Below are 6000 nucleotides of genomic sequence, written 5' to 3'. Positions count from 1 at the left end.
TGCAACATGCAGCTGAGTCTTTTATTCTCCTGCCACTAAGCTGTCAGACTGCCTCCACAAAACTCCTCCTGCTTGGAAAGGGGCTGGTGTGAGCAGCAGGAATTGATGCTGGCTGGAACATTTGCAAGAGCTGGACAAAAGAAGCATTTGCTGGAAGGCCACCAGCTGCCCTTTGCCAGCAGCCCAAGGTGGGAAGGTCCCCTTTGCAGGCCATCCCTGCACAAGGCCAGCCTGGCCTGTTCCAGCACCAAGAACACCTTTCAGCACTGGCTTTGGGGCTGGCCTTGTCCCTCACTCTGGAGAAGCAGGTCGCTGTCAGAACTCACATATCCACAGTTCCTGGCTGGGTTAGCATGTCTTACCCCAGACTGCCCTGGAGACAGCAAGACACAGAGGCTCAATTTGCAAGAAAAGGGGATTTGGTTCCAACTTACCCCTTGGACCAGCATGCAACAAGCCCACCTGGGCCTCCTTCAGCTCTCTGTGTGGGCTGCCAGTTAGCTTCTGTTGGGAATGTAAAGCTTTTACTCTACTTTGCAAAGCAAATAATGGTGGAAATCCAGCTACACCAAAGCTGAAATTTCACTCTAAACATTACAATTTTCACTTTCCCCTATTCAAGCCAAGAAAAAACCCCAAACTTGACAGTGAAATCTGTGTGAGCTGGAGGCACAGTGTCCTCCAAGATCATTCATGAGTAGAACATTATTCCAGGGGAAGACTGGCAAATCCACAGTTTTCTGATGCTTCATAAAAAGCTTTCCAAAACCTTCCTACCTGTGGTGGTATTGCAGCCTCCTGAGTTCCTGAAGCCCTCACTCACCTCAGGCTCCGTTTGGGCACGAAGGGGATGGTTCTGTTTGTGAGACGTGGGGACAGGAGGAGGGAAGACTTTGCAAAGGCTGTCACCAGGGCAGGGCTGCTTTCATTCATGGTGACAATGGGTGGTACTGAAGCTTTTTATTTAATGTGAATGAGGGAGGTGCTGAAGGGCAAAACTTCTCAGGAATAAGGACATGTTGCACTTCCAAAACAAGAGGGAAGTGTCATTCATCTTTCATGGATGGTGTTAAGTTATTAACAAATTATTTTTGCTGACGACTTACCTAGACAGGACTGATTTAGAGCATTTTATCAGATGCCCAGAGTATCCTCACATCTGTTTTGCCACATTTTCTCCCTCTGTTTCATTGTAAATGATTTCTCCTCCCCGGGTGGCTCCTGCTTGGAGCTCTCTGCTCAGTGGAGTCCCGTTTGCTCAGCAGGCCTTTGCAGCGAGTTATTCCCCAGCGTGTGGCTCTGCTGCCATCCCAAATCTGCCGTTTCACTGCCCAGCCTGACTGAGACTGGGGCAGCTGCTGGGCATGGCTGGAGAATTTCCCCCAGTCCCCTTCACTCACTGCCAGAATCCTGCAATATCACTGTGTTTACATCTGCTCATTGTTTTGAAAAACACAACTTAGTGCTTATTTCAGATAAAAAATTTAATTTATTGAAGATTGTTACACTTGGTACATAAATACACAAATATCAAATAAGTTAAAGATTTAAATTTATTACAGATTTCTAAAACCACACAATCAAAAAATATTCAAATATCAACTTCAGTGTACCAAAACTAATTTATTACATAATAGATATATATTATGTTATGTTATGTTATATAATATTATATTATTAAAACTTAGCACAGACATAAAATTAAAACCAGACATCAATAAATAGAAATAGAAATAGAAATATACAAACATCAATCTACCTATCTAAATATCCATGTATTTATACATAATTTTATAAATCTATAAATATATCCGGAGGAATTTCAGAAGCCCCATCTTCACTCGTTCTCCCTCTGTCTCTTCCTCCCGTGCAGCACAGCCCTCCTGGACTGAGACAGCAGATGGAACATCTGGGAAGCAAAGGGAACACTGAGTCAGTATCAGGATGTTTCCCTCGGCAGCACCTGCACTTGTGTGAGGGAAGAGAAAATCTCAGAGCCTCCCCAGCAGGGTGAGAAAGAAAACGCTGCAGGCCGAGCGGGCCAGGCTGCTGTGAGCGCAGCCCCGGCGGGACTGTCCCGCAGCCCCCGGCAGCCCGGGGGGCACGGCACGGCACGGCACGGCACGGCACAGCACGGCACGGCACAACACGGCACAGCACGGCACGGCACGGCACGGCACGGCACGGCACAGCTGCCTTGCCCAAGGACAGACAGCCCCTGGGCCAGCCGGGCAGCTGCGCTGAGCAGCCCCAGCACGGGCAGTGCCCACGGCCAAAGCCTGTGCCACCCTCAGCCCAGCCTGCCTCACCGGCCCTGTGGCCTCACCCAGGCTCTCGGGGGGCAGCAGCAGCAGCTCCCTGTTCACTGCTCTTGCTGGTGCCCTTCAGCTTCTCCCTGATGGTTCTTGTCACTCTCCGATGTTCTCGAGGACTTTCAGGGCAGCTGTGGAAAAAGTGGAGGCTCTGGAATTGGTTCCAAGGCCTGGCAGAGCAGCAGTCCTGGACCCCTCTGAGCTCCCTGCTGGCTCCCTCCATCCCCTCAGCCCTGCCATCCCCTCAGCAAACCTGCAGCCTCCCAGGCCCTTCACACCCCCACAGTCCTCTCACTCCATCCAGTCCCCTTAGACCCACCCTGTCCCCTTACACCCCCACCCAGTTCCGACTGTACCACTTCCCTGTCCCCTCAGCCCCCACCATCCCCATCAGCTCCTCCACACACCTCAGCCCCACAGTTCCCCCCTGCTCTCCTAGGTTCCCTCCATCCCCACCATCCCCTCTGCTCTCCCACATCCCTCAGCCCCACCACGACCTCAACATTTCCATCCCTTCAGTGTCACCTCTCCTCAGCCCCCTCAGCCCCTCAGTCTCACCATCCTTCAGCAGCTCCTCGGGGGACACCAGCTGCTCCCACCGCTGCAGGGACACCTGGGGCTCCAACTGCTGCTCCGCCCGGCCCGGCTGCCAGCTCGGACCCAGCACGGGAAGAGGGGACAGAGGGGGCACAGGGGGAAAAGCAAGGGGAGAGAGAGGAAGCAAGGAAGGAAAAGAGGTTAAAAAGCAGCCTATATTTATACCAATAGCAATCTATGTACCTAAACCTCCATATACCCCTGAATTATAAATATAACTATACCCATTAATAACTAGAACTATATATATATCAAAATGTAACTACACATGTATAAATGAAACTATGCACTTCTATGCCTACATATATAAAACAGAAACTATATACATCTACAACTACATATCAAAATTTATCTATACAGATCTACAATTACTACAATGAAAACATATAAATAGAAATTATATACATCTATAGCAGTAATTACAGACAGAGACATTACACCTGCCTGATGTTCATAGGCTCTGTCTCTGTCTCTCCCTCCCACACAGGGCAGCCCTTCTGGAGAGGTGGATAGGACATGAGTGTCTGGGAAGCAAAGGGAACACTGAGTCAATATTGGCTCTTGTGCACATTTCCCTTTAGCAGCAATTGTACTTCTATCAGGTATGGTTAAATATGGCCTGAAAGGCAGACTCTAACTTGGGCATTTGAAGCCTACACTTTAAAGAACAGGGATCCTTCCAAGTTTCCCAATCTGTGTAAAGTATTGAAGTACCCCAAGAAAGTCTCAGCACTCGCAGTGCAAAAGGCACCAAGGAGAGCTTGAAACACACACAGTCCCAGCTCACACAAAGAATCTCAGCCTTGTTCTTTCTCTGTGCTGACAGAGAGCCCTCAGTCCTCACTGAAATGGCTGAAGTGGAAAGGTGCTGTCAGCTGAGTTATGAACCAAACTGGGACAGCCAGCTTGGTGACACAAGTGCCAGAAGGTCAGCTTTATTCACTGCTCTCTTGCCACACCACACAACTCAGGGTCAGTGCCGCCAGAGAAGCGTGCAGGGCAGGGCTCCAGCGGGGAGGCTGTGCCAGTGCCCTGTTTGAAATCAAGGCACCAGGAAGCACCAAGCCTGCAGACAAGAACTCCTCTGATCTCCCTTCCTGCCAGAGGCAGGCTCACAGCAGCCACCTCAGACCTCTCTCAACCAAGCTGGGCTCTCTCCTTACCAAGCTCCTCGGGCTCCAGGGAACTGTTCCCATGGCTCACAGTGCCAGGCAAAGCTCTCTCTGCTGGATCCTTGTTCTCAGGCTCCCCTCCTGAAGGCTCTGGGGTGACACTAGTGCTCTCCTTGAAGGAAAAAGACAAAGAAATAAACCGTTCTTGCCAATTACATAAAGCACCTGGTTCAACAACTCCATGGCTCACACACTTCATCCCTTCTTCCCACACAGGAAGTCTGGCTCCCAAATACCTTCAACAGTGGAGAAGATTGACTTCTCAAACACATCCAAAAGCTGCCAAAGCTGACAAGGTTGAACGTGAGGCCGACACTGAACACATGACGTGGGCACTAAGGAACTAGTCCTGCCAGCTCCTGGCACAGGGATGTGCTCCTCCCTCCACAGCGCTGAGCACAACAGCCTCATCCAGGATGCAGCTTTGCCACCACTGGATGGGAACACATATCTCTTTGCACAGAGATGTCCAAGAGGAAGGTGCCTGACCTCCGGAACCCAGAGAGCAAGACTGGCCAGTTTGCCCAGATGAGGATTTCCCAGACAGAACCTTGACTGGAGGCTGCTGAGAGCACAAGAAAGCTGCAGCTGCAGCACATCCCCTCACACGGCTCTGGCAGCGCCTACACGCACGGCAGGGCTCACACAGCAGCAGCAGCTGCAGCCCAGCCCTGGCTCTGCCTTGGCCTTCCAGCCAAAAGGAGGCACAGCCCACAGCTGGTGCTGTAACACAGGCTCCTCTCGCATGCCCCTCCCTGCTCGGGACACTTTGCCTCCAGGGGCAATTCTCCAAACACTCGTCTGTTATTTTACATCAAACAAAGTCTCTTAGAACCTAAAAATCATCACCATGAACGATGCCCTTGCACTAGGCATTCTTCCCAGGTAAATGAGCCCCAAACTTGGCAAACACAGGCTCACACCCTACATGTTCACTAAAGGGGGGTCACTTTTTAATTCCCTCTTCTTTTAGAAATTTTGCTTCACGCAGAATAATTAAATAACTAAATGTTAATTAAATAAATTCAATTCAACAAACCTCTCCTTGTCAGCCATACAACAACATTCAAAGCTATCAGTGCACCTCCTTTCGTTGACAGCCAGTGGAGTTACCTGATTCCTTTCAGACACTGATCTCCTGATCTCCCTCAGTTTCCGCAGAACCACGTCAGGATGCCATATCGGTAATTCCTCTTCCTCACATCCATGCCATGGGGAGCTGCAGGCTGTTGGTGCTGGACTTGTCCTGGAAGGGCCTGGAGGCAGCTCGGAACTCTCAGGCGAGGCAGCACTGAGATGCTGCCACGAGGCAGCTGTGCAGATGGAGAAGGGGAAGGAAGAAAGGAAGCAAAGGGAAGACTGGGTCAGTATTGCTCCGCGGCTATGTTTCCTTTGGCAGCAACTGTACTTCCACCAGGGAAAAGCTAAGATCCTTCCAAGAAGGGTGAGCAAGAACAGCAACCAAATATATTCTGTGGGTTTCAAACAACCAATTCCTGGTCTATTTAGCTCTCCCCTGTTCGTTCAACTGTCTCAGAAAACTGTCCCTGTGCAATTCCTTGGCAGGAGGCAGCTGCCAGAACCCCAACTGCCAGATCCCCAACTGCCAGGGGTTTTCCCCTCAGCTCCAAAGGGACACGAGGCTCCCTCCAGCTGGCCCTGAGCACGACCGAGCCCTCGGCACTCACACGCACTCACGGAGAGCTCGCCAAGCGTGCCCGTGGCCGGGCAAGGAGCAGCGGCAGCCACGGCGCGGGGCTGGGCCAGCTGCAGGCCGAGCGGGCCAGGCTGCTGTGAGCGCAGCCCCGGCGGGACTGTCCCGCAGCCCCCGGCAGCCCGGGGGGCACAGCACGGCACGGCACGGCACGGCACGGCACGGCACGGCACGGCACGGCACGGCACGGCACAGCTGCCTTGCC

The sequence above is a fragment of the Lichenostomus cassidix genome, chromosome Z, assembly GCF_008360975.1.
Source record: "Lichenostomus cassidix isolate B80296 chromosome Z, HeHo_3.0, whole genome shotgun sequence".
NCBI lineage: Eukaryota > Metazoa > Chordata > Aves > Passeriformes > Meliphagidae > Lichenostomus > Lichenostomus cassidix.
Note: the sequence above shows the minus strand (reverse complement) of the source record.